Here is a 12,064-nt window from a genome sequence, read left to right on the forward strand (position 1 = left end):
CTATCCTCTCACCTTAGTCTCCCGAGTAGCTGGGACCATAGGCACGTGCCACCATGCCCAGCTAATTTTTGCATTTTTGGTATAGATGAGGTTTCACCATGTTGGCCAGGCAGGTCTTGAACTCCTGAGCTCAAGTGATCTGCCCTCCACAGCCTCCCAAAATGCTGGGATTACAGGAGTGAGCCACCGCGCCCAGCCCCTTTTCTGTGTTTATGTATGTCTGGATATACAAATACATACTGTCTGGGAGTGGTGGCTCATGACTGTAATCCCAGCACTTTGGGAGGCCAAGGTGGGAGGATCCCTTGAGCTCAGGAGATTGAGACCAGCCTGGGCAAAATGACAAGGCCCTGTCTCTGTAAACAATGAAAAACTCAGCTAAGTTCAGTGGTGTGCACTTGTAGTCCCAGCTACTCAGGAGGCTGAGGCAAGAGGATCCCTTAAGCCCAGGAGTTCAAGCCATAACTGAGTGTTCCACTACACTTCAGCCTGGGCAACAAAGTGAGACTTCAGCTCTAAAACAAAAAATAGTAAATAAAATAAATAAACAATCAATATAACCAGCCTGGGCAACATAGGAAGACCCTATCTTTATAAAAAAATTTTAAAGTATGCTGGATCCCATAAATATATACAACTATTATGTACTTACAAAAGTTAAAAATTAAAAATAAAAATAGGCCAGGCATAGTGGCTCATGCCTGTAATCCCAGCACTCTGGGAGACTGAGATGGGCAGATTGCTTGAGCCCAGGAGTTTGAGACCAGCCTGGGTAACATGGAGAAACCTTGTCTCTATTTAAAAAATAGAAAAAATTAACCAGAGGGCCGGGTGTCACGGCTCACGCCTGTAATTCCAGCACTTTGGGAGGCCAAGACAAGCGGACTATGATTCAGGAGTTTGAGACCAGCCTGACCAACATGATGAAACCCTGTCTCTACTAAAAATATAAAAATCAGGTGGGTGTGGTAGCACGTGCCTGTAAATCCCAGCTACTCAGAAGGCTAAGGCAGGAGAATCACTTGAACATGGGAAGTGGAGGTTGCAGTGAGCTGAGATTGTGCCTCTGTACTCCAGCCTGGGTGACAGAGCAAGACTCTGTCTCAAAAAAAAAAAAAAAAAAATAGCCAGGCATGGTGCTGAGAGTCTGTAGTTCCAGCTAATCTAGAGGCTGAGGTGGGAGGACTGTCTGAGCCCAGGAAGTTGAGCCTGCAGTGAGCTATGATTGGACCACTGAACTCCAGCCTGGGCAACAGAGTAGGACCCTATCCCTATATAAATAAATAAGTAAATAAAAAATTAGCCAGGTGTGATAGCATGCACCTGTGGTCCCAGCTACTTGGGAAGCTGAGGTAAAAGGATCAACTGAGCCCAGGAGTGAGAGTCCAGTCTGGGCACAACACAGCAAGACACTGGCTCTTTTAAAAAAAAAAAAAAGGCTGGGCACAGTGGCTCACACCTGTAATCCCAACACTTTGGGAGGCTGAGGTGGGCAAATCACCTGAGGTCAGGAGTTGGAGACTAGCCTGGCCAACAAGGTGAAACCCCATCTCTACTAAAACACAAAAACTAGCCAGGCATGGTGGCGGGCACCTATAATCCCAGTTACTGGGGAGGCCATGGCAGGAGAATGGCTTGAACCCAGGAGGCGGAGGCTGCAGTGAGTCGAGACCATGCCATTGCACTCCATCTTGGGCAACAAGAGTGAAACTCCAGCTCAAAAAATAAATAAATATTCCTTCAATGACAAAAGAAGAGAAGAAGATAAGAAAAAATAAAAATCAATCAATCAGTATAGCTTGGTAAACCCAGAAGAATATTCAGACAAAGAAAGCAAGGATTCCTTGAGTCACTAGCTATATGACCTTAGGGTAGTCCATCTCTCTGAGCATCATCCGAAAAATGGGGAAAATACAAACCACCTTATACTACAGTTGTTATTTTTTTGAGACAGGGTCTGGCTCAGTCACCCAGGCTGGAGTGCAGTGGTGTGAGTGTGGCTCAGGCAGCCTCAGTCTCCTGGGCTCAAGCAATCCTCCCTCCTCAGCCTCCAGAGTAGCTGGGATTAGAAGCATGCAGTACCATGCCCAACTAACGTTTCAGTTTTTGTAGGAACAGGGTCTTACTATGTTGCCCTGGCCAGTCTCAAACTCCTGGACTCAAGTGATCTTCCCACCTCAGCCTCCCAAAGTGCTGGGATTACAGGCATAAACCACCATGGCCAACCTAGATAGTTCCAAGGATAAGATGTAATAACATATGTAAGCATTCCAGAGGGGTACCTAGCATCCAGCAGGTACTCAGTAACTGAGAGCTCTCTTTATTACTAACTTGAAGGAATGATGAGTTTATATGGACCTACCTCCTAGTAATAGAATAATCTAAAGAGAGCAGGTCAAATTAAGCAACAATGAGCATTACCTAAAGGTGTTCCTAAATAGTCCTCTTTTATTTGGTTTCAGTGGAGGCCAAGAAGGTGGACTGCTTGCCTTCTGAGACAGGCTCTTCAGGAATATGGAGACAAATACTGAAAAAGATGGATGACCTCTGCTTACATTATACCAATTTTAAGGATTACAAGAAAGGGCATCAGTCTTCCAAATCACAGTCAAGGGTCAATCCAGTATTTTCACTTTACTTTGAAGGCAAAACATTCTCCAAGAGACTATTATCTAGATTGTGGTATTTCTTTATAAAAACACACAAACAATCCTTTTATCTTAAAAGCCTGAGGTGAATGTCACCACTTCTAAGACTCCTTCCCTGACTCTTCTATTCTGAAGTCATTTTCCTCTCTCCAAGTGCCAATGAGGTATGCTGAACCTCTCTTATAGCAGTCACTACATTCTATTTTATAGCACAGATTCTTGGGGTATACAACTCTTTGAATACAGGAATTGAAAAACAAAATATCTTTAAACCTAACAGAAAGCAGTCGTAGTAGTAGTAGCAGCAATAGCCGCTACCTGGAGACAAAGTAGGATTCTTAAAATTTCTTTTCATCCTACAGTGTCTGCTCAATAAATACCTGTTAAATTCCTGAAATGTGCCAGATATTTATTCACATCTTCTTGAATATTTCTAATTCTCCAAACAAATTTCCAAGGTAAGTAGTATATTTTCATTTTACAGATGAGAAACCTAAAATCCAGAGTGATTCATAACTTTATGAAAGTCACACAGACGGCTTTCAAACCCAGGTCCAACTGTGTCCGAAGTTCATGTTCTTTCCATCACACCACACTGACTCTCCACAAAACACTCAGACTAAGAAGTTAGACAAACATGCCCAAACTTCTCATCTTTATACAGAAGTGCCACCAAAAGACGAGTTTCTTTCTCATGGAAAAAAGACTGCATGCTAACACATGAAAGTCTACCTATTTACCCTAAAACTGAAATGGTGTTAATGAGTGTAACACACTGCTTTCTCCCTCTCTGCATCCAATTTTAGCCAGATGCTCTGGGGCTTCACATCTTTCCTTTAAACAACATAAACACAGGCTTATTTAAAGTGCCAGCCTCAGATAACATGTTCAGATGCTACTGCTTTTCAAACAAACTCCTGTTTTCAAACAGGTAGGCATTAGGGGTTCCACCACTTCTGACGGGTTACTTTTATCTACAGGGTCCCTGAGAATCACTTTAAGTTTCATTCCGTGTTCAGCTCATAAGATCTTTCATCTTCTTTTACACTGAACCAAAACACATTCCTATAGGTAATTCCTAATCTGTATATTTTAATATAATATTCTTCTGACCCTTTTCCTAAAAAGCACAGTTATTTTTCCTATTTAGCCCAAGTTATTTGTTTATTTTTTTTTTTTGAGATGGAATTTCGCTCTTGTTACCCAGGCTGGAGTGCAATGGCGCGATCTCGGCTCACCGCAACCTCCGCCTCCTGGGTTCAGGCAATTCTCCTGCCTCAGCTTCCTGAGTAGCTGGGATTACAGGCACGTGCCACCATGCCCAGCTAATTTTTTGTATTTTTAGTAGAGACGGGGTTTCACCATTTTGACCAGGATGGTATCGATCTCTTGACCTCGTGATCCACCCGCCTTGGCCTCCCAAAGTGCTGGGATTACAGGTGTGAGCCACCGTGCCTGGCCTAGCCCAAGTTAAGATAATTATAAGTGAAATTTCTCCCATCTCTTTCTGCATATAGGGAATACTAAAAAGTAAGTCTTTTTTAATTATTAAATGTAAATAGCTCATTAAATATAATCCAATTACTTTAATTTTAAAAAGGAAGTAATTACAATATGTACATGTATTCTTGCCTAGATTTAATATCTTAATCTTTTCAGCATTAATATTTTAAATTAACCTTTGGCATTAGAAAAATGCAAGAAACTGATACCTCTTTCAAAATATATCCAAAGCTGTTCTTTATGGATTTTTGTTTCACCCACAAACAATTTTAGAGGGATTGCAAAGAGAGACAATTAAATACCACCTGCCCAAACTGAACTGGTATTTCTTGTCTGCTATAAATCATGTTAAAGGGTCTGTTTTAAATTCTAATGCTTTAGTGAGACAAGAAGCCTAATGAATTCTATAGCATTCCAATAATCACAAAAGCTTCACTTGCAAAGACAACTCCAAGACAAAATTTGTTAGAAGAAACGCCTACAATCCCAGCCAGCACTTTGGTAGGCTGAGGCAGGCAGATCACTTAAGGCAGGAGGATCACATGGAAAACCGCATCTCTACAAAAATTAGCCAGGCATGGTGGTACACACTTGTAGTCCCAGCTACTCAAGAGGTTGAGGTTGGTGAATCGGTTGAGCCTGGGAGGTAGAGAGTGCAGTGAGCCAAGATTGTGGCGGCATACTCCAGCCTGGATGACAGAGTAAGAGCCTGTCTCAAAACAAAAAAGAAGAAGAAGAATGTCTTTGGTATAGTAGCCAAAACTTTCCATTACCTAATTTCTATTCTGTTACTACAAATCATAGCTCCCTGGGACCACCCTCAAGGATTCTTCTTGCTCTCTGGTCTCTAGCCCCTGGAGTATGCTTTTATAACATTTTCCCTCCGCAGCCTTCTGGTTCTTCCATTTTTACTTTCTTGGTGACCAACAGTAAACAAATTGCATAGCTAAATCTCTATAAACTGCTTTGACAATGGGCTTTGGTACAGTCTATAGACTGTCTTCTAGAATGGAGGGAAGAAACTTACATAAATGAATAATTAAGAAGATGGAGCTTTCCTACTAAAATTGATCAGTGAGTATTATTTTAAGATATGAATATATATTTATAAATATGAAATTACATTTATATTAACACATAACTTTTTCCAAAATTCAGAAGTAGCAAGAGTGATATGAATAGATATGCTGTGAAGGTATCGACTGGAGCCATGTTTGTACAGCAATTTCCCTCCATATTAGAACAGTTCTATTTAAAGTACTAAGACATATCATGTGTTTTCAGCAGTTCTCAAGGATTTCACTGAAATAGATTTTTGCAGTTGAGACCTTGTATTAATGAGCCAAAGGTGTAGCTCTGCCTCAATGATACCACTTGGCAGAATAAATTAATGAAATGCATGAAGCTGGTTGTGATTAATTCCTTTTGTTGTTCAGATTGTAGCTATGTTGCAAAAGCTCCCAACTACGTAAGGCACTAGTTTCTGCAGTCATCCAGCCTAACTATGGAAAGTGATTTTATGGTCTAAAAAGACAGTAACAGTAACACGGGTTGCTGTGGGTTCTCTCATCTCAAACACTAATGGATTTCAAACAGTTACTAACGGTTAGCTGAAGGAATGAAGCTGATACCTGATGATGATCACAGTTCTCCAGAAGGACAGCACCATTAAAAGAAAATAAGAAGTAATTTCACAGGTAAAAGGTACACCAGCAGCTAAAACTAAGTCCTGAGCAAAATTTAAATGATTCAAGTTTCATCTTGATAACGCTGGTATTTTGTACAAAATATATCCTATTAGGCTAGCCCATGAAAGTTAAAAAGGTGTCTTTAAATGCTTGCTGACCTAAAATTGCCATGTTCCATGTTTTAAAGGGATTGATTTTCTAGAGAAGGACAATATGATGCCACATTCTGTTCAAGGGAGATCAGAATTCTATTTGGTGAACCTATTCTGCACCTGTGGAAGTAAAAGAATAAATACCCCAAGGGAGGATGGTATTTATGTGGGCTCTCCCTCTGACCTCTTGGCAGCAAATGTAAAAAAGTCCTTTTTTGAGCCTTAGGGGCGGGGCCAGGACTTTCAACTGTCCATTCAAACAGGATTACGATTCCCCTCCTCCATAATTAAGTTCCTTTCCCATTCTCCATGCATGCATGAATTGCAGTGACACTGACACGGGGGCTTGACATTAGTCTTTGAAGGTCATTTAAATCCTCCTCCTTCCAAACTGCCTTAAAAGCAATGTATCATCCATTCCACAATGCCTGCATGTAGAGTTTGACTAGATTGTACTCAAAGCAGAGTCACCTGAAGAATAAAAAGAAAGCTTCAAATTTGGGTATCATAAAGAGAACAAATCATCCACAGTCTTGTTCATAAAAAAAAAAAAGAACAAGGAAATAAAAAGTGATAAAACTCAGTTACTCAAAAAACAACAGTAAGAAAAACACTAACACCGAATACTGGATGAATGAAAACACTTCTACTGACAATCCATTTTATCTAGGAAAGTAGAAAAGGTTATCCACTGGCCAGGCGCAGTAGCTCAACACCTGTAATCCCAGCACTTTGGGAGGCTGAAGTGGGTGGATCTCTTGAGGTCAGAAGTTCGAGACCAGCCTGGCCAACATGGTGAAATCCCATCTCTACTAAAATTAGTCTGGTGTGGTGGCGCATGCCTGTAGTTCCAGCTACTTGGCAGGCTAAATGAGGAGAATTGCTTGAACTTGGGAGGTGGAGGTAGCAATGAGCCAAGATCACACCACTGCCTTCTAGCTTGGGTGACAGTGAGACCTCATCTCAAAAAAAAAACAAAGGTCATCCACAAAATGGCCCCTTTAGATGGCTCCAGTCTCATCTCCTGTCACATTCTCATACACATTTACCTTTCTTTGCAGTCCTATAGAACTTCCCATCACTTCCCACTGTACCATGTTCTTTCTTATCTCCATACTTTTGCTTAAGTTTGACCACCCACCACAACCCCCACCAACCTATAAAGTCTTCCAAATCTGAGCTCAAGTGAAACACCTCTTGATGGGCCTTGCCCCAGAGGAAGTTGGTGTCCTGTCTTCCACATGCTATAATGGTTCTCTCAATGTCCATAACACTTTGTCCATGTTGATACCATCACACTGGATTACAATGAGTGGTTTTGGCCAGGCGCGGTGGCTCACGCCTATAATCCCAGCACTTTGGGAGACTGAGGCGGGTGGATCACGAGGTCAAGAGAGCGAGACCATCCTGGTCAACAAGGTGAAACCCCGTCTCTACTAAAAATACAAAAATTAGCTGGGCACGGTGGTGTGTGCCTGTAATCCCAGCTACCCAGGAGGCTGAGGCAGGAGAATTGCCTGAACCCAGGAGGCGGAGGTTGCAGTGAGCCAAGATCGTGCCATTGCACTCCAGCCTGGGTAACAAGAACAAAACTCCATCTCAAAACAAAAAACAAAAACAAAAACAAAAACAAATAAATAAATAAATAAAATGAGTGGTTTTTCTACTTGCTCTCTCACTAGACTGTGAGTTCTCTGAGGCTGGTGCTATGAGTCATCTCTAATCCTAGTGCCCACCATCATGCTGGGTACCAAGAGAATGCTCAATAAAGGCCAGGTGCAGGGGCTCACACCTGTAATCCCAATACTTTGGGAGGCCAAGGAGAACCAATCACTTGAGGGAAGGAGTTCAAGACTAGCCTGGCCAACATGGTAAAGCCTCGTCTCTACTAAAAATACAAAAATTAGTCAGGTATGGTAGCATGTGCCTGTAGTTCTAGCTACTTAGGAGGCTGAGGCAGGAGAATTGCTTGAACCCAGGAGGCAGAGGTTGCAGTGAGCTGAGATGAGGCCATTGCACTCCAACCTGGGTGACAGAGTGAGACTCCACCTCAAAAAAAAAAAGGGGGGCGGGCAGGTAAAGTAGCTTAAGCCTGTAATCCAAGCACTTCGAGGGCCGAGATGGGCAGATCACAAGGTCAGGAGATCAAGACCATCCTGGCGGTAAAACCCCGTCTCTACTAAAAATACAAAAATTAGCTGGGCGTGGTGGCACATGCCTGTAATCTCAGCTACTAGGGTGGCTGAGGCAGGAGAACAGCTTGAACCAGGGAGTTGGAGGTTGCAATGAGCCGAGATTGCGCCACTGCACTCCAGCCTGGTGACAAAGCCAGACAACGTCTCAAAGAGAAAAAAAAAGGTTTATCAAATGAATGAAGCCACAGTGGGTTCTTGTGCTTTGGCTCTCATAAAGATAAGGATAAAGACGGTGTCTGGACCTCAGTCTTATAGCACTGTTTCCTGAGAGATGATAACCCAATGTGAATAGCCCAAATTCAACCTCTGTTTTAGAAATAGATTCCTGGCATCTTACCAGGTCATGAGACAGGATCTACATTAACCCCTCAAACTCAGGAGGGCATCAGGGGTCCAATCTGGGACAGGGACAGAGCAGAGAGAGAAGTTAAAAATTAGAAACCAAGGCCACCCTAACTAACATGAGCTCTCTGCCACCACCACCTCATTCTTGTACCTCAAAGCTCTTATTCCCTAATGTAAAGAGAGAAACATGATAGTTATCAGCCAAGAGAGAGAGATTTCCAAAAAGGCTAAGGAAGGTCAGAATAAGGTAAGTCATGATAATTAGCACATATCCAAAGCTTGAATGAAATACAGGGTGTTTTAAACTGTCCAGGCCCTTGACCTAAAATGTTAAGAAGACTCTGAATCTCTCCCAAACCATCTTCTTGTTTTCCTCTCCTCAATACTTTCTTCCCACCTACCCACCTGCCTGCCTTTCTTTTTCCCCCCTTCCATGTTTTTTTTTTTTTTTTTTTTTGAGATGGAGTTTAACTCTTGTTGCCCAGGCTGAAGTGCAATGGCATGATCTCAGCTCACTGCAACCTCTGCCTCCCAGGTTCAAATTATTCTTCTGCCTCAGCCTCCCGAGTAGCTGGGATTACAGGCATGTGCCATCACATCAGGCTAATTTTGTATTTTTAGTAGTGATGGGGTTTCTCCATGATGGTCAGGCTGGTCTCAAACTCCCAACATCAGGTGATCCACCAGCCTTGGCCTCCCAAAGTGCTGGGATTACAGGCATGAGCCACCGTACCTGGCCTCCCCCTCCCTTCTTTTCTGTTCCCTTCCCTTCCCCTCCCCTCCCTCCCATCTTCATTTCTTTCCTCAGTAAATAAGGGTAGAGCTGATGAAAATCTTGCACACAAATGACAACTATAAAACATATATATGGAGCCAGGCATGGTGGCTCACACCTGTAATCTCAACACTTTGGGAGGCCAAGGCAGGAGGATAACTTAAGCCCAGGAATTTGAGGCTAGCCTAGGCAACATATTGAGATCCCATCTCTTTAAAAAAAAAAAAAAAGCATACATACATATTGTCTTTGTGTAAAGTAACATACAATTATTCGTTCACACGATGAACCTTATGTACCAGGCACTGTGCCATACACTTAGGATATTAATTCAATACTTCCTTTGCCTTCACAGAGCTTGCAAGCTACTGGAGATATAAATAAAGGGGACAATAATATTCTGGTAAGTGACTACAGATGTTAAGTTCAAGGTGTAATAGAAGTATCCAGCTCAAGTTGGGGCAAAGAGTGGGGTCAGTTAAGAAAAGGTGCTTTAAAGGACAAATAAGTCTAGTTAAGAACTTCCAGGTGGAGGGAGTAACATATGCAGAGGCAAAAAGTGTTCCAGGAACAGCAAATGGCATGTGGCTGAAGTACAGGAAGTCATGAGTGATGAGGCTAATAAGGCAGACAGAAGCTGAGGCACAGAGAGCCTTGTATGCCAGGCTACAGTACTTAAGAGTATGCTGAAAGCTATAGGGAGCTATTTAAGATTGAGGCCAGAGAGTGACATGATCAGATTTGCATTTAGAAAGCTCTTAGAAAGCAGCAGTATAAAGAATGTATTACGTGAGAGAGTGAAAGACTGAGGCAGGAAGTCCAAGTGGAAGCACTTCTAATTGATAGACAGAATCTACGTAACGGGAGAGTTGCAAAATAGGATTAAAGTGTGCTATGCTGGGTTTGAAAGACCAGGTACACTTTATTCCTTGAACAATTAAATTACAGTAGTCACCCCTTATCCTCAGAGCATAATTCCAATACCCTCAGACGATGCCTAAAACCACAGATGGTACTGAACTTTGTATGTTTTTACCTATCCATACATACTTATGATAAAATTTAATTTATAAATTAGGCACAGGGCGGGGCGAGGTGGCTCACGCCTATAATCCCAGCACCTTGCAGGGCCGAGGTGGGCGGATCATGAGGTCAGGAGATCAAGACCATCCTGGCCATGGTGAAACCCCGTCTCTACTAAAATACAAAAAATTAGCCAGGCATGGTGGCGCGCGCCTGTAGTCCCAGCTACTCAGGAGGCTGAGGAAGGGGAATCGCTTGAATTCCCCTTCCTCTGAAGGGAGACAGAGGTTGCAGCAAGCCGAGATCGTGCCACTGCAATCCAGCCTGGCAAAAGAGCAAGACTCCATCTCAAAAAAAAAAGGCACAGTAGGCCAGGCATGGTGGCTCACGCCTGTAATCCCAGGACTTTGGAGGCCGAGGCGGGCAGATCACATGAGGTTGGGAGTTCAAGACCAGCCTGACCAACATGGTGAAACCCCATCTTTAAAAAAAAAAAACAAACAGGCACAGTAAAAGATAAAAAACAATAATAAAACAGAACAATTATAGTAGTATACTGTAATAAAATTTAAGTGAATGTGGTCTCTCAAAACATCTTACTGCACTGTATTCACCTGTTTTTGGACCAGAGCAGACCACAGGTAATTGAAACTGAATAAGTTGGGGGGGAACTACTGTATTTAATCTCTCTAAGCTTTAGTTTTTACTTTCTGAGAAATGTGTTTATTTGCAAAAGAAGAAATAGGGAGAACACTAGACTAGATCAGGTGTCACCAATCTTTTCTTAATGCTTTAAAATTCTTCAGACATAGTTTTAAAAAATTAGGCCAGAGGCCAGGTACAGTGTCTCATGCCTGTAATCCCAGTACTTTGGGAGGCTGAGGGCAGATCAAGAGGTCAGGAGTTCCAGACCAGCCTGGCCAATATGGAGAAACCCCATCTCTGCTAAAAATACAAAAACTAGCTGGGTGTGGTGGTGTGCACCTGTAGTCCCAGCTACTTGGGAGGCTGAGGCAGAAGAATCGCTTCAAACCAGGAGGCGGAGGTTGCAGTAAACTGAGATTGCGTCATTGCACACTAGCCTGTGACAGAGCAAGACTCCATCTCAAAAATAAATAAATAAATAATAGGCTGGACTCGGTGGCTCACGCCTGTAATCCCAGCACTTTGTTTGGGAGGCTGAGGTGGGTGGATCACCTGAGGTCAGGAGTTCAAGACCAGCCTGGCCAACATGGTGAAACCTCGTCTCTACTAAAAAAAACACAAAAATTAGCCGGGCATGGTGGCTCACGCCTGTAATCCCAGCACTTTGGGAGGCTGAGGTAGGTGGATCACCCACCCACCAACCTTGAGACCAGCCTGGCCAAGATGGTGAAACCCCGTCTCTACTAAAAATACAAAAATTAGCTAGGCATGGTGGTGGGTGCCTATAATCCCAGCTACTTGGGAGTCTGAGGCAGGAGAATTGCTTGAACCCAGGAGAGGGAGGTTGCAATGAGTGGAGATCATGCCACTGCAGTCCAGCCTGGGTGACAGAGTGAGACTTTGTCTCACAAAAAAAAAGAATACTACTATTAGCCTTAAAGCTAATTTCCTTTCCTTATCCTGAAATAACTCTCAAATGTGTGTTTACGATCTCCTTTGCTTTATAGTTTTATGACATTTCTATCTCTAAATGTTACATTATTTAGTCTCATAGAACTTCATATGACTCTAATATTTTCTTTTCCTTTTT

General features: G+C 42.7%; 1 protein-coding gene across 5 annotated transcripts in view; it reads right to left on the reverse strand.

The window, feature by feature from the left end:
- Nucleotides 1–12,064, reverse strand: part of WASF2 (WASP family member 2) — an 84,954-nt gene that overhangs the window by 37,672 nt on the left and 35,218 nt on the right. The window contains exon 2 of one of the 5 annotated variants that reach the window (XM_078330844.1): nt 2,422–2,527. The exons of the other annotated variants lie outside the window; for them this stretch is intronic. The gene's annotated coding sequence lies outside the window, so the exon portion shown is untranslated. The remainder of the gene's footprint in view (nt 1–2,421; nt 2,528–12,064) is intronic. 5 annotated transcript variants of the gene reach the window in all.

Source organism: Callithrix jacchus, chromosome 7 (genome assembly GCF_049354715.1).
Source record: "Callithrix jacchus isolate 240 chromosome 7, calJac240_pri, whole genome shotgun sequence".
Lineage (NCBI taxonomy): Eukaryota > Metazoa > Chordata > Mammalia > Primates > Cebidae > Callithrix > Callithrix jacchus.